General features: G+C 45.3%; 2 long non-coding RNA genes across 2 annotated transcripts in view; one reads left to right on the forward strand and one right to left on the reverse strand.

Moving 5' to 3' along the window:
- Positions 1–26,579, forward strand: part of LOC139028317 (uncharacterized) — a 139,682-nt gene that overhangs the window by 26,380 nt on the left and 86,723 nt on the right. The window lies entirely within an intron of this gene.
- LOC139028314 (uncharacterized) lies at positions 134–26,579 on the reverse strand. Its single transcript, XR_011480489.1, has 3 exons — positions 24,970–26,579; positions 16,467–16,504; positions 134–1,071 (listed from the first exon to the last, which is right to left on the reverse strand). It is a non-coding gene; the product is annotated as an uncharacterized lncRNA (long non-coding RNA).

Here is a 26,579-nt window from a genome sequence, read left to right on the forward strand (position 1 = left end):
TATGAATTGTGAGCAGTGTGGCTAATCCCATGAGTAAGGAGATATGTGTAATAATAGAGTGGACCTTGTTCTCCATGAACACACATGCAGTGGCCCTGGAAATGGACGCAATAATTACCAGTGACCGCTCGGGAACATTTTCACCATGTCTCTTTAATGCGAATCGGCACTGGGTTCTTTTATGGACGGCTTTGGCATTCATACGCACATTGACATTTGGCACAAGGACTTGCTCGAGTACCTGTATACTGTAACAGAACCTATACAATCACCCACCCACCCTCCATCTTGAATTCATAAAACCTTCCACCTTGGCAGTCAAAAGTAGCTGAGAAGAGTCCATGTTCATTAAAAACCTTACATATAACGCTGCTGTCAGGTCACTGAGAGAACCAGGGTGTATCCCATGCACCATTTGCAGTTTGTTCGAGCTTAGCTGGCATTCAATTTCAATTCCCCCAAGTTATTGAATATACGAGAGCGGTAGACACTGACAGGTACAAGTTACTCCACGGGCAACCATTAATTAGTGAGTCGAGGAGTAAACGGAGAGCTACACAGCTACACTCTGTCTCTGGCAGGTAGGCAGCTAGGGAGACACTGATGGCAGCCTCAGCTTGGTCATCTCTTAAGCTGTTCACTTCCTATTAGAAATGAGATCCTGGGCCTCTCAAACTTCCTACCTCGGTACATAGTGAAGAGAAAATAATGTCCAGGTTCGAGACAGGGAGCCTGTCAAATCCAATGGCCTTCAAGTGGAGCTTTTCTTTAGCCTATTGCATAGAAGTGAATACGACTCCACATCCGCGTTCATATACTTCGTTAATTGAAAGAGTAGCAGGGGAAGGGAAATGTATAGCGCTGTAATAGGATATGATGGGTTTATGTCTTTTCTGGAAGCCCAGGAGGAAGTGGTCCTGTAGGGATGGGTATGATGGACTCATCGTCAGCTCAGTAAGGACTGGACACTGTGTGGGTAGGAGACAGTGGAACAAGTCTCTCCGTTGATGGATAGGTGTAGCGGGGTTAAATATAAGACTCATCGCTGTCTCACCGTTTGCCTCCTCACTGCTGAAAAAAAATGAGAAAAAGATTGTGTTAGAGAGAGGGAGGTTTTCAGACCAAAACCTTATGGGGAATTGTGCTATGGAGAAAAAACATTACAGAGACACTTTCTTATTCCAACAGGACAATATTACGGTTTGTTCCTTTTGATTAGACTGCAACATCTCAGTCTTTATCCAGTGGACCTGTTTTCCATATTACAGCTAACTCTTCTAAACTTTGAAGGAAGTCTGCCCACTCCGGTCCCAATAGACCCCTCCACACAACTGCTAATGCTACCACAGCAAATGAAACTGCTCTCCCTGAATAATTAAACTGGTTGGAAAATTAACTCAGACACACAGGGTTTAATGTCACACAAGAAGCTCTCCTAGTTTAAGATTTTAAAAAGCAATATAGCGTGGTATAACCGTAGAGGTTCAGGTTAAATATGTAATTATAGTGCATCACCCATAGCTACCTGAAACCTACTGCTCTGGACTTCCAATTGAAAAGAAAATATACAAAAAATATATATAATGTTTAAATTTTTCAGTAAAATAATAATTTAAAGATGTACATGAAAGGAAATATATTAAAACACAAAGTTTGAGGTAGAGGAATACTTTATGCATTATGACATTTTGCAGTAGCCTACATGCTCTGTGTTCCAGAAAGGCTTCATCTCTACTTCCTGTCCAAGCCTGTCATGCTTATAAAGCTCCGTTTGATTCTGATCTGACTCGAAGGACTGAGATTGCAGACCGTCAGCAGATGCAATATTCTCTAGCGTGTGGTGAATACTGTCTTGGTCACTTTGGCTGCTGCCACTGTTTGGAAACCTCTCTATCACTTCTTAATCATTACATCTTGTCCCCTTACTGGATCTGTGGCACGTGAGATACAGTTGAAGTCGGAAGTTTACATACACCTTAGCCAAATACATTTCAACTCCGTTTTTCACAATTCTTGACATTTAATCCTAGTAACAATTCCCTGTCTTAGGTCAATTAGAATCACCACTATATTTTAAGAATGTGAAATGTCAGAATAATCGCAGAGAGAATGATTTATTTCAGCTTTTATTTCTTTCATCACATTCCCACTGGGTCAGAAGTTTACATACACTCAATTAGTATTTGGTAGCATTGTCTTTAAATTGTTTAACTTGGGTCAAACGTTTCGAGTAGTCTTCCACAAGCTTCCCACAATAAGTTGGATGAATTTTGGCCGATTCCTCCTGCCAGAGCTGGTGTAACTGAGTCAGGTTTGTAGGCCTCCTTTCTCGCACACGTCTTTTCAGTTCTGCCAACAAATGTTCTATTGGATTTAGGTCAGGGCTTTGTGATGGCCACTCCAATACCTTGACTTTGTTGTCCTTAAGCCATTTTGCCACAACTTTGGAAGTATGCTTGGGGTCATTGTCCATTTGGAAGACCCATTTGATTTAACTTCTTGACTGATGTCTTGAGATGTTGCTTCAATATATCTACATAATTGTCCTTCCTCATGATTCCATCTATTTTGTGAAGTGCACCAGTCCCTCCTGCAGCAAAGCACCCCACAACATAATGCTGCCACCCCCGTGCTTCACGGTTGGAATGGTGTTCTTTGGCTTGCAAGCCTTCCCCTTTTTCCTCCAAACATAACGATGGTCATTATGGCCAAACAGTTATATTTTGTTTTCATCAGACCAGAGGACATTTCTCCAAAAAGTACAATCTTTGTCCCCATGTTCAGTTGCAAACCGTAGTCTAGCTTTTTTAATAGTGGTTTTGGAGCAGTGGCTTCTTCCTGCTGAGCGGCCTTTCAGGTTATGTCGATATAGGACTCATTTTACTATGGATATAGATACTTTTGTACCTGTTTCCTCCAGCATCTTCACAAGGTCCTTTGCTGTTGTTCTGGGATTGATTTGCACTTTTCGCACCAAAGTACATTCATCTCTAGGAGACAGAGCGCGTCTCCTCCCTGAGCGGTATGACGGCTGCGTGTCCCATGGTGTTTATACTTGCATACTATGTTTGTACGGACGAACGTCAACCTTCAGGCGTTTGGAAATTGCTCCCAAGGATGAACCAGACTTGTGGAGGTCTACCATTTTTTTTTCTGAGGTCTTGGCTGATTTCTTTTGATTTTCCCATGGTGTCAAGCAAAGAGGCACTGTGTTTGAAGGTAGGCCTTGAAATACATCCACAGGTACACCTCCAATTGACTCAAATGACGTCAATTCGCCTGTCAGAAGCTTCGAAAGCCATGACACCATTTTCTGGAATTTTCCAAGCTGTTTAAAGGCACAGTCGACTTAGTGTATGTAAACTTCTGATCCACTGGAATTGTGATACAGTGAACTATAAGTGAAATAATCTGTCTGTAAACAATTGTTGAAAAATTACTTGTGTCATGCACAAAGTAGATGTCCTAACCTGTAACGGGCTTCCTCCTTCTCCTCATCCGAAGAAGTAGCAGGGATTTGACCAAAATGCAGCGGGTTGTGGATACATATTGATTTAATAGACAAAACGGAAAAACACGACAAACACTTGAATAATTACAAAACAAATAAACGAATGTAGACAGACCTGGACACGAACTTACATACAACGTGAAGAACGCATGAACCAGGAAAACAGACTACATAAAACGAACGAACTAACAAAAACCGGAACAGTCCCGTGTGGCGTAACATACAGACACTGACACAGGAGACAATCACCCACAAACAAACAGTGAGAACAACCTACCTTATATATGACTCTCAATTAGAGAAAATGCAAAACACCTGCCTCTAATTAAGAGCCATACCAGGCAACCCAAAACCAACATAGAAACAGCAAACATAGACTGCCCACCCAAAACTCACGCCCTGACCATCACAACAATACAAAACAACAGAAAACAGGTCAGGAACGTGACAGAACCCCCCCCTCAAGGTGCGAACGCCGGGCGCACCAGCACAAAGTCCAGGGGAGGGTCTGGGTGGGCATCTGACCACGGTGGTGGCTCAGGCTCCGGACCTGTCCCCACACCACCATAGTCACTCCCCGCTTCTGTATCCCCCTCCCAATGACCACCCTCCAACTAAAACCACCTAAATGAAGGGGCAGCACCGGGATAAGGGCCAGCACGGGATAAGGGCAGCACGGGATAAGGGGCAGCACCGGAATAAGGGGCAGCACCGGGCTGAGGGACTCTGGCAGGTCCTGCTGAGGACTCTGGCAGGTCCTGGCTGAGGGACTCTGGCAGGTCCTGGCTGAGGACTCTGCAGGTCCTGGTGAGGAATCTGGCAGTCCTGGCTGAGGGACTCTGGCAGGTCCTGGCTGAGGGACTCTGGCAGGTCCTGGCTGGACGGCTCTGGCAGGTCCTGGCTGGACGGCTCTGGAGGTCTGGTGGACGCTCTGGCAGGTCCTGGCTGGACGGCTCTGGCAGGTCCTGGCTGGACGGCTCTGGCAGGTCCTGGCTGGACGGCTCTGGCAGGTCCTGGCTGGACGGCTCTGGCAGGTCCTGGCTGGACGGCTCTGGCTGATCCGGTCTGGCGGAAGGCTCTGGCTGATCCGGTCTGGCGGAAGGCTCTGGCTGATCCGGTCTGGCGGAAGGCTCTGGCTGATCCGGTCTGGCGGAAGCTCTGGCTGCATCCGGTCTGGCGGAAGGCTCTGTAGGCTCTTGGCAGACGGGCAGTTCAGGCGCCGTTGGCAGACGGGCAGTTCAGGCGCCGCTGGGCAGACGGGCAGTTCAGGTCCGCTGGGCAGACGGGCAGTTCAGGCGCCGCTGGGCAGACGGGCAGTTCAGGTGCCGTGGGCAGCGGGCAGTTCAGACGGCGCTGGGCAGACGGGCTCAGACGGCGCTGGGCAGACAGGCAGTGCAGAGGCGTTGGGCAGACGGCCGACTCTGCCCTGCTGAGGCGCACAGTAGGCCTGGTGCGTGGTATAGGCACTGGCTGCGCTGGAGAGGAGGAAAGCTCTGACAGCGCTGGACAGGTGGGAGCAGCTGGAAGAGAACCCGGAGAGACAGCCTGGTGCGGGGGGCTGCCACCGGTGGACTGGTACTTGGAGGTGCACCGGGTATACCGGACCGTGAAGGAGGACACGTGCTCTTGAGCACCGAGCCTGCCCAACCTTACCAGGTTGAATGGTGCCCGTAGCCCTGCCAGTGCGGCGAGGTGAATAGCCCGCACTGGGCTATGCGGCGAACCGGGGACACCATTCGTAAGGCTGGTGCCATGTATGCCGGCCCGAGGAGACGTACTGGAGACCAGATACGTTGGGCCGGCTTCATGACATCTGGCTCGATGCCCAACCTAGCCCTCCCAGTGCGGCAAGGTGGAATAGCCCGCACTGGGCTAAGCACGCGTACTGGGGACACCGTGCGCTTTACCGCATAACACGGTGTCTGACCAGTACGACGCCTCTCACTCCACGGTAAGCACGGGGAGTTGGCTCAGGTATCCACCCGGCTTTGCCACACTCCTCGTGTGCCCCCCCCAAGAAATTTTTGGGTTTGACTCTCGGGCTCCCAACCGCGTCGCCGCGCTGCCTCCTCATACCAGCGCTCCTGGGCTGTGGCTGCCTCCTTCTCCTCCCGAGAGCGGCGATTCTCTCCCACCTTAGCCCAGGGCCTTCTCCGTTGAATACTTGCTCCCAAGACATTTACATTTACATTTAAGTCATTTAGCAGACGCTCTATCCAGAGCGAATTACAAATTGGTGCATCAACTTATGATATCCAGTGAACAACCACTTTACAATAGTGCATCTAACTCTTTTAAAGGGGGGGAGGGGGAACCATAAATCCTGCTTCGTGCGCTGTCGTTGCTGTCCATTATACCCGCTGCTTGATCTGGGTTTGGTGGGTGATTCTGTAACGGGCTTCCTCCTTCTCCTCATCCGAAGAGGAGTAGCAGGGATTTGACCAAAATGCAGCGGGTTGTGAATACATATTGATTTAATAGACAAAACGGAAAAACACGACAAACACTTGAATAATTACAAAACAAATAAACGAATGTAGACAGACCTGGACACGAACTTACTACAACGTGAAAGAACGCATGAACCAGGAAAACAGACTACATAAAACGAACTAACTAACAAAAACCGGAACAGTCCCGTGTGGCGTAACATACAGACACTGACACAGGAGACAATCACCCACAAACAAACAGTGAGAACAACCTACCTTAATATGACTCTCAATTAGAGGAAAACGCAAAACACCTGCCTCTAATTAAGAGCCATACCAGGCAACCCAAAACCAACATAGAAACAGCAAACATAGACTGCCCACCCAAAACTCACGCCCTGACCATCACACACATACAAAACAACAGAAAACAGGTCAGGAACGTGACATAACCGACTTGCCAAAACTATAGTTGTTAACAATACATGTGTGGAGTGGTTGAAAAACGAATTTTAATGACTCCAACCTAAGTGTATGGAAACTTCCGACTTCACAACTGTATCTCTATAAAGTGGAGAAACTGTAAATAAAACAACAGAGACAACTTGATGATATAAGTCAAAAGAAGTCTAACTGAGTCCTGACAGTTTCCTAGAGGTTTCTGTAAACTCGGTGGCTCTGGATATCCATATGTATCAAACAGAAGCAATCCATTTGAAAAGTAACTCCAGTTCCCACTTTCCTAGCCTCCTCTCAGAGGGCAGTGCAGCTTGCCTCCTAATCCATCAAACAAATGAACACAACACAATATTTTCACACCTGCATGCTCTCATCGGTTCAAATCTACTTTTGGATATTCCCAATTTGGAAATGTGATGTGTGTGTTCAAACAGGGGGTCATTCTAATTGAGTCCAGGACAGCAGCGTCCTGAATGAATTTCAGAAATGAAAGACCACCCCAGACCTTTACCAAAGGCTTATAGAGATTGTTTGGCTGTACAGTTGAAGTCGGAAGTTTACATACACCTTAGCCAAATACATTTAAACTCAGTTTTTCACAATTCCTGACATTTAATCCTAGTAAAAATTCCCCGTCTTAGGTCAGTTAGTATCACCACCTTATTTTAAGAATGTGAAATGTCAGAATAATAGTAGAGAGAATGATTTATTTCAGCTTTTATTTATTTCATCACATTCCCACTGGGTCAGAAGTTTACATACACTCAATTAGTATTTGGTAGCATTGTCATTAAATTGTTTAACTTGAGTCAAACGTTTCGGGTAGCCTTCCACAAGCTTCCCACAATAAGTTGAGTGAATTTGGCCCATTCCTCCTGACAGAGCTGGTGTAACTGAGTCAGGTTTGTATGCGCTCCTTGCTTGCACAAGCTTTTTCAGTTCTGCCAACTAATTTTTTATAGGATTGAGGTCAGGGCTTTGTGATGGCCACTCCAATACCTTGACTTTGCTGTCCTTAAGCCATTTTGCCACAACCTTGGAAGTATGCTTGGGGTCATTGTCCATTTGGAAGACCCATTTGGGACCAAGCTTTAACTTCCTAACTGATGTCTTGAGATGCCGCTTCAATATATACAGATAATTTTCCTGCTTCATGATGCCATCTATTTTGTGAAGCGCACTCGTCTCTCCTACAGCAAAGCACCCCCACAACATGATGCTGCCAGCCCTGTGCTTCACGGTTGGGATGGTGTTCTTCGGCTTGCAAGCCTCCCCCTTTTTCCTCCAAACATAACGATGGTCATTATTGGCCAAAAAGTTCTATTTTTGTTTCATCAGACCAGAGGATATTTTTCCAAAAAGTACGATCTTTGTCCCATGTGCAGTTGTAAACCGTAGTCTGGTTTTTTATGGCGGTTTTGGAGCAGTGGCTTCTTCCTTGCTGAGCGGCCTTTCAGGTTATGTCGATATAGGACTCGTTTTGCTGTGGATATAGATAATTTTGTACCTGTTCCTCCAGCATCTTCACAAGGTCCTTTGCTGTTGTTCTGGGATTGATTTGCACTTTTCGCACCAAAGTACATTCATCTCTAGGAGACAGAGCGCGTCTCCTCCCTGAGCGGTATGACGGCTGCGTGGTCCCATGGTGTTTATACTTGCGTACTATTGTTTGTACAGACGAAAGTGGTACCTTCGAGCGTTTGGAAATTGCTCCCAAGGATGAACCAGACTTGTGGAGGTCTACAATTGTTTTCCTGAGGTCTTGGCTGATTTCTTTTGATTTTCCCATGGTGTCAAGCAAAGAGGCACTGAGTTTGAAGGTAGGCCTTGAAATACATCCACAGGTACACCTCCAATTGACTCAAATTATGTCAATTAGCTTATCAGAAGCTTCTAAAGCCATGACATAATTTTCTGGAATTTTCCAAGCTGTTTAAAGTCACAGTCAACTTAGTGTATGTAAACTTCTGACCCACTGGAATTGTGATACAGTGAATTTTAAGTGAAGTAATCTGTCTGTAAACAATTGTTGGAAAAATGACTTATGTCATGCACAAAGTAGATGTCCTAACCGACTTGCTAAAACTATAGTTTGTTAACAAGAAATTAGTTTCAATGACTCAACCTAAGTGTATGTAAACTTCCGACTTCAACTGTATATGCGACACACACATACACTAAAAACCCCTCATATCTTCACGTCAGACTCCTGACTGAATAGACTGGGAAGTTAACACAGACGATCCAAACTTCGCAAACTTCCAAGAGTTCCAGCAGACAGACATCAGGAGGACAGAACCATCCCACTTCTTCTTAGCAGGTTGAGACGCTGCATGCTGACGGACAGTTTCATTTACAGCCAGTGCAGGGGATTGCACACTAATTTACTCAGGCTATAGGAGACTGTTCCTTTAAAGCAGCAGAGTGCCGGGTTCATTCTAATGAACCACTGTAAATCCACACTGCACTCATTTCAGTCCTCATTTGCATTGAAATGGAAGTGCCATATTTCATTCTCTTCCTTGGTAACCTTCAATCACTTATTTATATATTTGGAGAACCCTGTACAGGGAGCCACGGGCACACTGTTTTCAGACATTGACGTAAATGACAACAATCTGAGTCATTATCAGAGAACAACTCCAGGTGGGGGATGCTGACATCAACACAGATGTTTCCAGAAGTCAATATGCAGCCTATGCAGATTTGGAGAGAACTTAAAACTGACCAGGTAAGACAGGTTTCCCATAAGGCATTATGAAATACACAGAGTCCGTATAAAGATGCTCTACCTAGGTCTTATCTACTTAATTTATTGAACAATTCATTTGTATAATTTGTCTAATTTGTATAAATGCATGTGGTATATGCATTGTAACATTGCTGGTGGCAAGCACACCATGATGATTTATTACAGACATGACAATGATAAATAATACTCGGAGAAAACCATTCCGTCATACCCTCTGAGACGTCACAGTCACAGCTTCAGTGACTGTCACCTCAATGCAGCGTCATACATCACACACACGCCAAATAAATGTCATCTGTACCTTTCCCCATATTTTTATTATGTGGTGTGATTTCCCCTCTCCAATTTCCTCCAAGCCCCCCCGGTGTTAATTATCAGGCTTCTTTCCCCTAGAGCAGCACAGAGCTGTGGAAGTGCATTAATCTTGATTCTCCACTCCAGTACAAAGCCTTGTTTGAAGAGACTCCTGTGGTAAGCCCCAAAGGCAAAGTGATTCAGAGTCAGAAGGAAAGAGGAGAGGGAGAAAAGAGTTGCAGATCGCTCTGTGTTTACACTGGGAAACCTGGCCGCCTGGCAAAGCAGCATGCAAACCATTCATCCCCTTCTTCCTCAGTGTTATAATCATCATCTGTATGATGAATATCAAGCTGTGCGTCTGTGATGACATCAGAAGGGACCATGGGCTATTATGATTTATTGATTTGGTCTGTGGTAGAGTAATGAGGTCACTTTCATGTCATCATCCCATTCCCACTCAGTGGACTGATGTCTGCTGAGTGGACCTGTCGGTGTTCTGGGGACTAACTAGGAGCTCTACAATTAAATGTGACCCCATTCTATGTTCCATATTTTCTCTCCATCCATGTAATTTAATGGTCTGCTCTCATTGCTGTAGTGTAATTACAAGGTTTTCAAAACATGTTCCTTCGTTAAAAATGTAGTATATAGTGAGCCTTGGATCCAGTGCAGCTAGTAATTGGTGGCGAATCAATGTTAGTGAATTCTTTAGACTACTATACTGTTCTGCTCTGCTGGTCTGCTGCTGGCTGGTCACTCTGCTCCCTCTCATCTAATCTGTCATCCACATCACTGCACAGATACAGACAGAGACAGCAGCACACTCTCAGACAGACACGTCTATCGCCCTCACCAAGGATTTTATCTTTAATTAACACAGGTCAATCCAGATATATCCGCCAACGGAAAGACAGAGATTGTATTATGATTTCCATGACAGGAAGTTGTTTTAAGCCTGTGTCGGGTTGAATAATCATTAATTGCACTGTCATCACTGTGGCTGAGTGACAGAATTCATGAGAGCTCATTCATTTAAACAGTCACAGTGTCTAGGTTGAGGAAGGTGATCCTTTTGAAACCTTCTAGAACTGGAATTCTGAGGGCTTTTAATGGCAAAAAATGTTATGCCCTTGATTTCTTGTAAATCGTTAGTCCTCAGTTCTAGAATAGTTTCTCATTATGAAATCTTGTTCTACAGCATTGAGGCACTAAGCCCAGTTTGTCAACACAGTGATACACATCTTTCAGCCCAGACGCCTTCCATTTGGAGCCATGTATTTTCTCCCTGAGATTCACATAAAAAGACATTTTAGGCTGCGCTTACACAGGCAACCCAATTCTGATCTTTTTTTAACTAATTGGTATTTTGACCAATCAGATCAGCTCTGAAAAAGATCTGATGTGAAAAGATCTGATGTGATTGGTCAAAAGACCAATTAGTGAAAAAAATATAAGAATTGGGCTGACTGTGTAAACGCAGCCTTACCGTCTGCAAATCCAGCATATTTGTGCCTATTCCCATTTGGGTATGCTAACTTCTCTGTATTTACATTTCTGCCTTCTGTAATTCTCTTGATGTTCTCAACACACACCTTTCCTTCTTCTGACAATAGTTTAGCAGTATGTAATTAATTTAGCCAATTTAAAAGAACAGTGTTCCAACACAATTATACCAGCTCATATTTGAGATGACATTTGTAATAGGTGTAAACAAGTCTGAAGGTGTGTGCTACTGTGTACTGTATGCCAGTGGAGGCCTCTATAAAAGTCCCAACCCCAGTTGGACAACTCATGTGGCCAATGAGAGAAGAGACAAAAGTGCAGGCGCCAGGCTCCCGGCCCTCTGCCCCGGCGGGGTTGATGGAGGACGTGATGAATGCTCTGGAGGAGTGTCTCTCCATCCATGTAATGAAGGGGGATTGGACAGTCATGCCAGGCCAGGGGCATCATGACAGCAGCAGTGACCAAAGACCCTGAGCCAGGTATATTAAGTGTTGCTGACAGCCAGGTGACACCAGAGCTCTGTGTTGTGTTGACTGCACATGACTCAGTACCATGTCACCATGATGGAGTGGTAAACAGCCTTCAGGATCCATAGACCACCTGAGACGCTCTATACGTAATGTATATATGTGCCGCTGCATGCATACCACAGCCCACCGCACTGAACTGTCAAGGGGCCCCAAGGCAGTGGGTTGTAGGGAGGGAGGAGGGAAGGTGGGTGGTCTCCATGCTGTGTATTACATACCCAGGCTCTCATCTGCATTATGAGTAATCTATGCTAGTTAATTGAGCCCAGAGGCAGTTGGCTTCAATGAAGCCTCCTGTATTTTTATAGTGCAAAATAGAAGAAAAATAGCTCTCAGAGGAGCTCTCTGTCGAGAGGCAAACAGAGCAGAACTCCTGCCGTGTTCATTAGCTGTCATTGATCAGTGATTCAGTCCCCACACTCCCGCTGCACACTGATATTACGAGTTTCTTGTCATGAAAATCGTTATTAAGGTAAAAAACAAACAAGTGCAGCCAGCCCAGCAACTTTGGTCCTTATATTATATTTTTCACTGCACTATTCTGATGCGTATGGCTCCGCGCCAAACCTCTCCAAGCAAAGCTACAAAATACTATGCAGTCAGTGATATTCTGAGCAGCAAAACTATCCATCCTAGACCATCCTCCAATATCAATATGATGCAGTTTTTTCTCCCATCTCTTTATTGGCTTTCCCTCATCATCCAGTAGCTGGTGCTTCTGTACAGTACAATATTATATGGTTGCAGACTCATTATCCTGATAAATGGCTGACACAATAAGCTAAATAACGCACATAGCCAACACCTCCCGGGAGAGCTCTAGCCCAGCGTAAGTGTCCTGTCTGACATCATCAACATCAGACGAGCCTCGCCGCGGCGCTGAGACAACAGTAACCTGAGGGGCCGCGTCGCCGCCTGGCGCCTGCCCTCTCCACAGAAACACCCAAAGGTCACACCGACATGCCAAGCGAAGCTTATTCCTCACCTCACGCCAGCTCTCTTGCTCTCGGTCTCTCTCTCTCTCTCTCTCTCTCTCTCTCTCTCTCTCCATCGCTCTCTCTCTCAACGACGAGCCACGGTACAGCAGCTATACCTTAAATGCTCTAGGAACCATTTCCCATTTTTATATCTCACTTTATTTCTTCGCCTAGTTATCTCTTCCTCATTCTTATAAAAAAGAGAAGAGTGGGGCTCCTCAAAGTGATGTGCTGTCTCTGCTCGCTAAAACAGGACAGAGACAGAATAAGCCCTTCGGCCAACACTGTAAAACATAACAATGAGATAGATTCTTAGAATGACAGTCCAGAGTTTAAGTGGATATACAGGGGAAAATTCAAATCAATATTTTAGAGCTCTAGTAGAAAAGAGGGTGGAGAGGGCCATTATCTAGAGCTAATTGTACCTATAGGGCCTGTCCTATTAGACGTATTAATATCTACTCTCTCATTGGAATTCATTTGTGGTACTGGCTGTTGCTGGATGACTAGGCCATATCTGTCTCTCTGCCTCTCCTCTCTCACATTCACACAGGATTTCCTTTATTCTCTTTGTGTCTGGCCTTGACAATGCATCCTCCTTCCATTGGCAGATATAATATCAGGCATGTGTGCTGCAGCTCGCAGTACAATGGGATTCTGAGGTTCTCTTTGCATGACTCATTTGGAGTAATATGTCCTCCTGATTAACGTGGATCATTAAATTGTGTCAAACGTACACGTTTACACTGCATATCTCACCATGCTATAGCCGATAACAAACGCAATCGAGCTGTCTATTAGCCTTTCAGGTAAAAGCCTACTGGCAGACAAGGTGAGAGTCCTCCACTATGAATGACACTTCCCTCAAGGACACACAGTCCTCTGTGAGGAATTACATGAGATGCTTCACCATTGTTCAATGTTTCAGCGAGCACTCACTACGGCTAATTACTAACCATGGCAACAGCTCTGGATGTGAACACAGTATGGACACGCAAGGTGAGTGAATTGCATACCCAGTGGCCTGCAGTTGTTGTATGAAATATAAGAATAGAAAATAATAATTAATCACATATAAACAAATATATCAAGAAGGTAAAAGGTTTTACCGAAAACAAAATGTCCAATGACACTAAAACAAGATAATCAGATGCACTGAACTTCCGTTATTAAATAAGATATGCTGCACTCTGCATAAATGAGGTAATCGATAAAAAAATGGCCACAGAAATATTAAAATAATTGATCAGTGGTGATTCAGCAGGAGAATATGGTTTACAGGATATTGACCTGTGACAGTGTTAGGACTGAATGTGAAGGTCAGGGCGTAGTAATGTCAGATAACCTCACAGACAGTGGCTCAAATGGCACCCTATTCCCTATATAGTGCACTACTTTTGAGCAGGGCTTATTGGATTCTATAGGAAATAGGGTGCCATTTTGGACCCAGACAGTGACTCTTGGTGCCTCTACTTTATTTGGGGTAGTTAGAGGAAATGAGTTCCTCCACCCTCTATCATCATGGTTGACCATCTCAGCAAATTATATTTTTATGACTTAATCCAATCACTGTACAATAAAAACATACTGTGACCGTATATAGACGCACAATAAAGATATTGATATCACTGTCTTGACACCAAATAACTTTGCTTTGCGTTATTACAGCAAGAGAAACATCTGTATAATTTGCATAGTAACATAATATGTGTGAGTTGACAAAGTGTGGTGGTGAAATGCAGTGTCAGCTCCTTCACTCCAGCTGGCCCTCGTGATTATTCTCCAAATGTGATTAATATAATTATAGGGAAACTATCCCATCCTCTTATTAACAGATCCATGTCTTGAACCCCTAAACCTGCCCTATGAAATCCAGCTATTTTATGGATGGAAGGAAAATAAAGAGGAGGCTCCCACACTGCATTCATTGCTTCCTTTAATGTGACAGGTTCAATCTTAGTCAGGTCAAAATTGATGGAAAGCTTCTGAAACGCCTCTAAAAATATCCACGAGCAATATCAAACATGCTCGTCATAATGAAAGAGGAAAATATAGATTTCACAGAAAAAGCTGTGGTGACAAAAATGTGCTTGGCCTTCACGGCTTTAACCTCCCTCTGTCAGCTAGTGAAGCTTTCCTAAAATAGCCACAACACAGTTCCCAACCTGGGCTTCCTGGCCTGGGCAGTCCTTTCACCCAGGCCTAGGCAGGAAGGGTAGGACCAGGGGAGTGAGGTGGAGCCTGACACAGCCTCCCAATGCTTGGCCTGCCGATGGGCCAGCCCATCCCTCTCTCCAGACAGGCAGCAGACCAGGGGCCACAAAGGCCAGGCTCCAGTCACTGGGTGATGGATGAGGCCTCACAGTCTGCCACTGCATTACTGCTGCTGTCTGTGCATGGTCCATCTGACCCTCACTACAGAGAGACAGACAGACAGATAGATAGATAGACAGAGAGTATACTGCACTGGGCTGTTCTGTTCTGGGAGAGGGAACACACCACACCATCCAGACACTCCATAAGTCTCTCTAGACAGTGCCGTTACACAGCTGCATGGTAGGCAACCATACTGTACATCCTCTTCAGATAGCAAGCTGAATACTAGAGACTGAACGTCAGAGACATTTCTCCAATATTTAGATAGCTAGCTATTAGTGGCTTGCTTTTTGAGGAGTGTGTATGGCTACATGGCAGGCAGGGTTGGGTAGGTTACTTTCTAAATGTAATCTGTTACAGTTACTATTTACTTGTCCAAAATGATAATCAGTAAAGTACATTTTGGATTACCCAAACTCAGTAGTATAATCTGATTACTTTCAGTTACTTTTGGATTACTTTCCCCTTAAGATACATTACAAGAAGGCAAACAGGATCCATCAAATGCATTTGGTGTGTACTCATAGTGGTCTCTGACTTGTGGTCATAGAAAAAACTTAAACTTGCGTATTTTCTCAATGCTGAATTGAATGTCATAAAACAGAAAGGTGTCATAATGAAAAAGATAAAATTCTCGCAAACATCCTTTCTAGATTTTAACATAATCCAATAAGTAATCATCTAGTTTTTCAAAAGTATCTGTAATCTGATTACTGTTTAGAGTTTTTTTTATTAAAATGTAATCAGATTACATGTAACTGATTACATGTAATCATCAGTTACTCCTCAACCCTGAAGGTAGTGTACTGTAGGTCGGTGGGCTGAGCCGACAAGCATCATCCCTCTAAATGATTTATGCAGTCAAATTCCTCTCTTTTTTTTTTACATGCTAAATAAATACCGTGAGCAAAAGATTGGCATAGTCAAATCAACTAAAGGGAGCAAATACACTGTAAGAAACAGATTATAAATAGAGTGACTTGTTGAGGTGACGGAGACTATTATCAACACCTATGTGTCTGTCTGGCTGGGAGAGAGAGAGAGAGAACGAGCGAGAGAGAGAACGAGAGAGAGAAAGTTGATGCTTCTCACTTTACAACCAGCCTGTCTTTTTTTAACCTCCTCCTGTATTCTTGTGTCACTCCCACAGAGACACACAAACACACCTGGTGCTGGCAGCTTAATGAGTCATCGCTCCAATGATTAAAGGTCTAATGCGGACGTTTTTTTATCTCAATATCAAATCATAACATGCTGTAATTGAGGAAAATCATGTGTTTGACGGCACCGGGCCTTTAACATTAATTGGGCTTTAAGGGGGGTTAGGAAGGAGCTGGAATATTCAAAACCCACTTCTAATGACATTGCACAGAAATACATTTGTCATAGCAACCAATGACCCAAGACATTCCCAAATTTCTGATTGTCCTTCACAGAATGAATGCAGCCTGAGGCTCATTACAGAAGCAGTTACCCACAGCCTCTGCAGACCTTGGGGCCTCAAGAGCACTTACTGCCTCCTGAAAATGAAATGTGAAGACAACATGACATGACAAACACAAACGCACCCACACGGACAGGCACACAAACACATGAAGGATGTGTAATGATGTCATATTATGTAAATCTTACCTGTGTTCTATTGGCTTTAGCTTTTCAGGGGGTCATGGCTGAAAGACAGAACAACAGAGGAATATGAGCTTCGTAATGCTAGTAAGACAATTAGAATCATAGAACAATACAACATTGTCCAGTAGAACTGTTGGCTATTTGCAGCTGAAAGTGGTTCCCAGTAGCATGAGATGTGAACATGTATGTAGCCAGCCTTCATACCATCTTTGTAATCTGCGTGTAGGGCTGTTGCGGTGACTATTACCGCCACACACGAGCCATGTGACCGTTGAGTCACAGTAATCTCCTTTTATGCACTCTTGACATGCATTAGTAGTACCCAACTCACTAAAGACCATCAGGTCACTAATGGCCTGGTACTCAGGGCTCTATTGTCCCTCTAACCACTCTGACATTAATGCAAATGAAATAGAAAATCCCATCAAACACATCATCAAACAGTATGTGTTTTTAAAACTCACCCAACTATGATGATCAATTTGAAGAAAGAAGTTCAACAACAGGTTGAAACTGAGTGTAAAACATGGTCATTGTGGATGTTGTTTCAAAGCCTGACACAATTAAATGGGCAGTGCTTTGTAAGGTGATAATTCATTCAAAACACCAATATGCATATTCAAGTTTATGCATACGCATTGGCCTGTGAGCCCAACACCACCCCCCTAAAAAAAACGAAACTAAAACAATGATTTGCCGTTTCTAGTAATCACCTTTGAGAGTGGACTGCATTATTATGCACACTGGATGGACTGTTACCTTATGCTACACTCCAAACTTTCTATCCATGAGTCTAGGAGAGAACTTATAGGCCTATGCAATGCGGTAAATTGATTGTGCAGGGCCGCTAAGCCTTCAATTACAGTGAATTTGCATTTGATTTTGAATAGCCTAGAAATAGGGCCTTTTTTATATTTTCATAATTAAGAGGCTGACACATTACCTTTAGCTACAGCATATCTCACCACCGTGCATCCCTCCCCCCCCCCCCCCTCTCTCTTTCATTACTTACACGCAGAGAGAGGAGCTGTCAACAGTTTAATGAAATAGGTTTCGGTGTGAACACCCCTTCAAATTAGTGGACTTGGCTATTTTAGCCACACCCGTTGCTGACAGGTATATAAAATCGAGCACACAGCCATGCCTGTCTCTTATACACATCTAGATGTGTATAAGAGACAGCTTCCATTACTTTCTCCATCACACAGAGAGAGGAGCTGTCAACAGTTTAATGAAATAGGTTTCGGTGTGAATACATGTTACTCTCGATGTTCCTGATCAGATTTCACTAGGTATCCCAAATGAAGCACTGGGTAGCTGTAGTAACAGGGTTGGAGAGCCCATGGCATACAGAGTTTGGGTGGAATATCACCTGTCGCGCAGCAAGAGGCTGCATGCTCCTCAAACAGTGATTGATGCATGGAGTGAAATAACCAGAGTAGCCTGAAAAACGAACCAGCAGGAAAGCGGCCTCCATTCACTATTAGAGAGCATATGGATGACCTGTCTTTTTCCCTCTGTCCCTGTTCCTACCCATTTAATAATGGGCCTTTCTAAATCAAAACAAATGTTACATATTAGTAAAGACAAGATTAAATTGAGAATAGTGAACAGCATGTGAAGCCTGAGGAAAAGAACATAGTGCAATATTTATTTTACTACTTTCACAAACATCAATAGCCGTCACGTTCCTGACCTTATTTCCTTTGTTTTAGTCTTTGTTTAGTTGGTCAGGACGTGAGCTGGGTGGGTATATTCCATGTTATGTGTTTTCATTGGTTTAGGGTTGTCTAACTAGCCTGATATGGTTCTCAATCAGAGGCAGGTGTTTTACGTTGTCTCTGATTGGGAACCATATTAAGGTAGGCTGTTCTCACTGTTTGTTTGTTGCGTTCTTAGTTTCCTAGATTCACATGTTCAGGACTGTAGCGTCGTTGATTTCGTTTTGTTTGTGTTGAATAAGTGTTCAAATAAATATTACATTTACATTTAAGTCATTTAGCAGACGCTCTTATCCAGAGCGACTTACAAATTGGAAAGTTCATACATAATCATCCTGGTCCCCCCGTGGGGAATGAACCCACAACCCTGGCGTTGCAAGCGCCATGCTCTACCAACTGAGCCACACGGGACCAATATGTATACATACCACGCTGCAATTTGGTCCTCCTCTCCTTCAACCAACGACGAGAGTCGTTACAATAGTCAGTCGCATAATGCAGCCCATATTTGTTTTGATTTCTACGACATTCTAAGGTTTGTATCATTCACAACTAAAGTTGCCAAATAACTCTAAATCTAGTGTATCTGACCTGTTTCAAATCCCTTTTACGCCAAACATAGCCACTTCATATGCACACTCGCTCCGGAATGGGAACAATATCCTTTCTATTTTATTCAGCAAAGTTAAATTATATTATTCTTACTATAAAATCATATAATATAAAATAAGGGCACAGGACTTATAAGCATATATTGTAGCTAAATGAACAAGCCTACAGCCTATGGCATAGATAGGATAACATACGGTTGGCCAACTCATATTCTGTTCTTCTGAAATAAAATGTCTTCATATCATAATGTTTCTTTAGACATGCCTAAAATAAACAACAGATTTATTGTGATGGTGTATATTACTTTTTTTTTCTTTCCCCCATGTAAAAAAAAAGAAATGTCCTCTCACTGTCAACTGCTTTTATTTTCAGCAAACTTAACATGTGTAGGCCTCCCGGGTGGCGCAGTGGTCTAGGGCACTGCATCTGGCCCAGGCTCTGTCGCAGCCGGCCGCGACCGGGAGGTCCGTGGGGCGACGCACAATTGGCCTAGGTTTGGCCGGTAGGGATATCCTTGTCTCATCGCGCTTCAGCGACTCCTGTGGCGGGCCAGGCGCAGTGCGCGCTAACCAAAGGGGGCGGGTGCACGGTGTTTCCTCCGACACATTGGTGCGGCTGGCTTCCGGGTTGGAGGCGCGCTGTGTTAAGAAGCAGTGCGGCTTGGTTGGGTTGTGCCTCGGAGGACGCTTCGGAGGAGCCCGTACGGGAGTTGTAGCGATGAGACAAGATAGTAATTACTAGCGATTGGATACCACGAAAATTGGGGAGAAAAGGGGGTAAAATCTATTAAAAAAATACAAAAAATACAAAATTAACATGTGTAAATATTTGTATGAACATAAGATTCAACAACTGAGACATAAACTGAACAAGTTCCACAGACATGTGACTAACAGAAATTGAATAATGTGTCCCTGAACAAAGGGGGGGGGGGTCAAAATCAAAAGTAACAGTCAGTATCTGGTGTGGCCACCAGCTGCATTAAGTACTGCAGTGAATCTCTTCCTCATGGACTGCACCAGATTTGCCAGTTCTTGCTGTGAGATGTTATCCCACTCTTCCAACATGGCACCTGCAAGTTCCTGGACATTTCTGGGGAGAATGGCCCTAGCCCTCACCTTCCGATCCAACAGGTCCGAGTGTAACGCTCATTTCTTCGACGATAAATGCAAATCCGACCATCAACCCCGACCATCACCCCCTCGCACTTTTTGCCAGTCCTGTCTGGTCCAGCGACGGTGGGTTTGTGCCCATAGGAAACATTGTTGCCGGTGATGTCTGGTAAGGACCTGCCTTACAACAGGCCTACAAGCCCTCAGTCCAGCCTCTCTCAGCCTATTGCGGACAGTCTGAGCACTGATGGAGGGATTGTGCGTTCCTGGTGTAACTCAGTCCCGCAGGTGTGATGTTCGGATGTACCGATCCTGTGCAGGTGTTGCTACACATGGTCTGCCACTGCGAGGACAATCAGCTGTCTGTCCTGTCACCCTGTCGTGCTGTCTTAGGCGTCTCGCAGTACGTACAATTTATTGCCCTGGCCACATCTGCAGTCCTCATGCCTCCTTGCAGCATGCCCAAGGCACGTTCACGCAGATGAGCAGGGGCCCTGGGCATCTTTCTTTTTGTGTTTTTCAGAGTCAGTAGAAAGGCCTCTTTAGTGTCCTAAGTTTTCATAACTGTGACCTTAATTGCCTACCGTCTGTAAGCTGTTAGTGTCTTAACGACTGTTCCACAGGTGCATGTTCATTAATTGTTTATGGTTCACTGAACAAGCATGGGAAACAGTGTTTAAACCCTTTACAATGAATATCTGTGAAGTTATTTGGATTTTTACGAATTATCTTTGAAAGACCGAGTCCTGAAAAAGGGACGTTTCTTTTTTTTGCTGAGTTTAGATGTTCCAAAAGCATGCATCAGCGGCTTGGATGCATGGAAGCCTGGAGAAGCTAAACGTGTTTATGTTAATTAGCGGTCAAATTACCTTGAGACCAGCATTTTTTTGCATGACAATAACCGTCTGACAAAATTTCATGAAGGCCACAGCCCTATTTGTGGGGTTATAGGTCCAAAACATCAGACCACTCTGGAGGCTCTCACATTAGTTTACAGTATTTACCCAACCTTATCATGACTCTCCCTAATGAACGAATGAGGCGGGATTACAATCTAACGGTTGTCTCTCTCTTTAACCCCCAACCCCCTGTCCCTCCCTCTCTCCTCTCATCTCCTGTGTGTGTGTGCACCAACCTTGCCCAGGATAACAGGAAGCAGAGGGCATAGTGCTTTATTTAATTAGCCACTGCAGCGGAGTGCTCATGTGGAACCGACGCGTGGCGCGCCCTGGAACACTAAGGGGAGGCAGATCAGGGGAGTGAGATGGATTGACGACACGTCGCCTCCCCCCATGGGGGCTTCACTGGGCTGAAGGGGTACGGGTCACATGACAGGGAAGGGGGGGACAGATGACGTTTGTGTACAGGAATTCATCCTGGGAATGCTTGTTGCTGTCCCCTAAACCCTGCTTGACTAATGGAGAGCCCTGCCCCTGAGTGTACAGTATACCTCTTCTCCCAAAGACACATCCGTCCTGCGAGCTCTTTGCAATTACTTTATCTAAACTTCTGATCAGTGCTGCGTGCCGTCAATGGGCCTCCATGTTGTTGTGATGCAGAATGCTGCTGTCTGCTTTCATTAGGTCTGACAGCGCTCGTTATTCCACATGATTTAGGAGCAGCTATCCCTCCTCTATCTCTCTCATATTGTGACAATGATCTGCTGGCCTTCTCTTCCCGGACCAACAGATAACCCTTCAGAAGAGGCTAAACCCTGCTCAGTACGCAAAGCACACGCCATTAACAGTTCAAAGAGGAGAGAGGGAAACCTTCTAGCAACACACTACCTAACAGTATCTGGCCAAGTAGTATGGTAATATATGAAAAGTCAATGAAATATCCAACATTGTAGGGACACAATTAGCAGAGTCAGGTGCTGGTCTTCTCATGTGTTTGATTATAGGAAAGGTCCCACCCACAAATGATGCGTGAAAGTAGAACAGAACATGAACATGCCTGAATATTACAGTCCTCATTCTGATGCAATTGGCTTTTTACACCAAAACCCCATTCTCAGGGTGCAGTTTGATAGTGTTGAAGTAAACTCCCTCTTGAGGAAGGAGTGTACTGTACTATACTAGTGAGGAACACAATCTGAAGCACACGAGTTATGCAGAAGAACACTTAGCRGTAGAGCACAGGGACGTCTGTTAATTAGCTCTCCTGAAGTTCTTCTGTGGCCCACATCCACTAATGAAGGAATCATAACGACTGTATTTACATATCTTTAAGCAGTAATATGTGACACACTGGGACAGCACATGAGAAGAGGAGCACCACAGACTACACTGGCTGCATTGGCTGTGTAAAGATAGGCCTGTCGGGTTTGACTGTGGCTGGGGAGAGAGGCTGGGGAGAGAGGCTGGGGAGAGAGGCTGACGCTGGGGAGAGAGGCTGGGGCGAGAGGATAGGTCTGGGTCGGGGGAGAGAAGCGGGGGCTGGGGATAGAGACTTAGGCTGGGGAGAGAGGCTGGGGCTGGGGAGAGAGGTTAGGACTGGGGATAGAGACTTAGGCTGGGGGAGAGGATGGGGCTAGAGAGAGAGGCTGGGGCTAGGAGAGAGGGTGGGGAGAGAGGCTGGGGCTGGGGAGAGAGACTGGGACTAGGGAGGAGGGTGGGGCTGGGGAGAGAGGCTGGGGCTGGGGAGAGAGGGTGGGGCTGGGGAGAGAGGCTGGGGCTGGGAGAAAGGCTGGGGCTGGGGAGAGAGGCTGGGGCTGGGGAGAGAGGGTGGGGCTGGGGAGAGATGGTGGGGCTGGGGAGAGATGGTGTGGCTGGGGAGAGATGGTGAGGCTGGGGGAGATGGTGGGGCTGGGGAGAGAGGCTGGGGCTGGGGAGAGAGGGTGGGACTGGGGAGAGAGGCTGAGGCTGGGGATAGAGGCTGGGGCTGGCTCTCTAGACTCCTCTCACCTTCTCCTCATCAGGAGTACTGAGTAGATAAGTGAGGATTGCAGCTGGACATTTTTCATGACTTTGTGGTTCTCCTAATACCCATGGTCATGGGAATATGACTATTTCATGAAAGGACACAAAACAATGTGCAATGTGTAATCTTGATTCCCTGAGGAAAGGGAGGGAGATGTAAGCCTAACATGTAAGAGATGGAGATGTGAGAGTTTCTCTAGAAATCACGTGGTCATGCCTTTTCCCTTTCGTAATGTGGTTGTTGAACTTTACTTTTCAGGTTTGTCATGGTTGAAGAGATTAAACAGCTATCCCACTGAATTGTGGAGGCTKTTATAAACACTGCTATGGGAATACACCAACTCTGATGTGACTGAGTCTGAGGCAGCTGCKCTAGCCGTTTCCTGTGCAGTGTATTAAAATCATCAAGATATTTAGGTTGACGAGCTATTGCACCTGACGATCTAATGCGATTCAAGCGACTGTCATCCATCTTTCAGCTGTTGCCTTGGAGGATGCGTGACGTGGTCTCACTCCATGGTATCAGCATTATGGAGCATGACACTAGCTTGTCTTCAACCTTGACGGCACCTTGTCTCTGCAAGCCAGGTAGGAGGGTTAATTCACCTCACAAACCGGAGACCATTTTCATTTCTCTCTGCCTCTTTCGGAGGGTGCTCAAATTGCTCTTTCTGATGTTGTTTCCCTCATGAAAGAACTGGGTCATGACGATGCACACTCTGCCAGTGCCCTGTTTCTAGGGCCTAGGCTAACTCCACAGAGCCCAGGATGCAGAGAGAGCAGAGCAGAGAGACAGACAGGGGCTAGTGGGGCAAAGAGAGAGATTGCAGCCCACTCCAAACAGTGTGCTGCTCTGGGATTACTGCAGCTAACTCTAAACTGCGCATCACGCTCAGATTACAAAACTAATTTCAGAAAAGAGGTGAGGGTAGGGGAGTGGGGAGTATGTGTGTGTGTGTACTCAATGTGTATGTGGAAAGAGAGGAGGGGGAATGGGTGTTGTTGGCTCTTCCAGCTGCAAGCACATCAAGGATTTCAGGCCAGGCATCTTGTTTGTAAAGCGGTACCCTGCTAGCTTGCTGCTCTAACGCCGGTGAGGGGAACGCCTCCCCTTCCAAACGCAGAAGCCCAGGATGAGCCCAGGCTCCTAGTTATCACTGGTTATTGTTCCAATCAGGCTGTCTTTGAAAAGGGAGCCACGCTCTCCTCCGGACAGCTCATTAAGATAACACACAAACGCAGCTCCCACATCATCCTGCATTTATTAAAGTGGCCTTCATTTCAGCTCCTTTGTCTCACACAGGAACCTCTCCCCTTGTCAGCGCAATTGGAGCCAGATGGCAAAACAAAGCCGCTGTCTGGAGTGTTTWAAAGAGGTACCTCAGACGGCAGAAGAATGAGCCGCTGAGCCCCTCTTCAGCTCACGCCCACCACCACGCATGTGCACCACTGCCCGCACAGGTGTGGCTTTCAAGGAAAAGAGAAAGGTGAGGGGGTTGTTGAGGAGTCAGGAGAAAACAGTGGGTTGAGGTGGAGGATCTTGGAGGTCTTCCTCCTCCTAGCCAGTACTGCACCTGTAGGTATGGGGGCCACTATGAGTTGCTCCTGCCACTGGGCTGCAGAGTTCACTTCGAAACATTCACGAGACATGCATTAGGGAAAGGAGCCATTGTCCACACTGCCCAGAGACCTTCCTTCACCTCTCGGCTTATTAAAATCACATAGCATTAACTGTGGCGGTCACAGGGAGGATAAATAATTCAATCACACTAAAGAAGAAGTCAAATGAATAACTTTAAAGACATTAACGCGGGAGGGAGAGTCGTTCAGACCTGTGCCTGGTATGCACCATGGCCTTGACTCAGAGCACAGAACTTGCTCTGCTAGCTAATTAAACAATTAATTCAGGACACAATATTAAGTAGTATCACACAATTGTGCTGAAAAACGTGCTCACTGCCCAAACATCAGTACTGCATTTATACATTGCACCGGAAGAAGCAGAAATCCATTCCCTGTAAGTTCTTTGCAATTCAATTAAAAATGGAATTAGAATGGGGTATGCATTGAGGAGTAATTAGCCTGTAAATGCATGGTGTAAAAATGTGGTGATGGTTGTTCCAGATGTGCCTTGGCTGACCTGTCTTAGACTGCTCCTCTTCCTGCAGTTCTTTGGCCTCTTCAAGCTCCTTGGCTGTGGAGAGAGAAGAGAAGCCATCAGACCATTAAACACACAGAAAACGCGCAGGCACGCAACAGCACGCACACAATGCACTGTTCCTCTGGATTTCATAAGGCAGCAGCTCATTTAAACCTACGGTGTGCTCATGCTTCACGGCTCAGTCGGAGGCTGAGGCTGCATGTGGCACTGGACCACAGCTGCCCCCCCTGGCCTGGCCCACTCACAAAGACAGTAATCACATTAAGCTATGGCCACTGGCCCTCCTCTCTGGAAACATACTGTCAACTGGGCCAGGCTGACAGAACCCACAGTGATGGGCACACACGTGTGCGTGGGCACACGGAGGCAGTAATAAATGTGCTCACGCACACACACACACATACACACAAGCACACCTACACACACGCACGCACACTCCAAAAATAGACCAGGAACAGAGGAACCAGAGGACGGCTGATTTGAATTTCCTGACACCATCCTCAGCTCCATTGTGTTAGAGAGAGTCTGCATTTAGTGTCAGATACTTACTGCATGCCCAGATTCAACTGATCATTGGACCAAATTAAACGTGAAAGCAACAATATTGTTTCTGAGTTTTTTTGTATGTCTGCTGCAATTTACAAGACTGACAGAGAGAGAAAATCCTTGCAAAATAACCAAAAAAATTGCAGCAGAAAAAAGATTGGTATCTTTCATTTAAAATATATATGCTGCTTCTATTGTAGTGTCCAGTCCTTCATACATCACACTATTCCATTTCCGTTCCACATTCCTTCAAGTCTATTTTGGATTCGCATTTTGAAAACACCACACTCAGACAGTATGTGTATGCCCACAGGTTATAATTTCTCAGAGTGATTCATTCAAATCTCCAGCTTTTCAAGTGAGTTGTTTTCCCCCTTTCTTCGCATGGCATACCTACCTATTTCTGGATCCCTCCTCAGAATGATTATCTGGGAGGATTTCACAGGAATCCATTTGAGAAGGTCACATATTTGAGCAGCTGTCCTCCTCTAAATTCTGGTGCCAAAAGGACATTTAGTTTAAACAAACATTCACTAGAAACTTTTACAGCATTTGTGTTTTTTATGATGAAGACAGAGGGAATAGATTCACCGACCTCCGCTCTCTCTCTCTCTCTCTCTCTCTCTCTCTGTCTGTCTGTCTCCCTTTACCTCAGCACTATGACGTCACTCTATAGCTCTAAAAGTTGGTTAGAAAATATGAATAATGAATGTGGAGTGTAAATGTTCTGTGAGAGACCTTGAGCCGCCTCTCCTCAGTTAACAGCCAACACTTCCTGTCCTGATGCAACAACCTCTGACACTATGGGAAGAGCAGCCTCAAGGGACACTTCTACAGTACCAGGATGAACCAGGCCTTTTAGAGACGCCTCTATGTCAAAGTCAAAATGGTGGCTGCCATCCACWGAGTTTGAGTGAAATCTGCTCTGGCAAGGGGAAGCAGCCATCGTAAAACTCTGAGATGGATTTCAGAGTTTAGGTCCAATATAAGAAGGTTATTTAAGTGATTAGTTATATCACATATGCATTCAGGGATAAAAACAA

This window comes from Salvelinus sp. IW2-2015, linkage group LG10 (assembly GCF_002910315.2).
Source record: "Salvelinus sp. IW2-2015 linkage group LG10, ASM291031v2, whole genome shotgun sequence".
NCBI classification, from domain to species: domain Eukaryota; kingdom Metazoa; phylum Chordata; class Actinopteri; order Salmoniformes; family Salmonidae; genus Salvelinus; species Salvelinus sp. IW2-2015.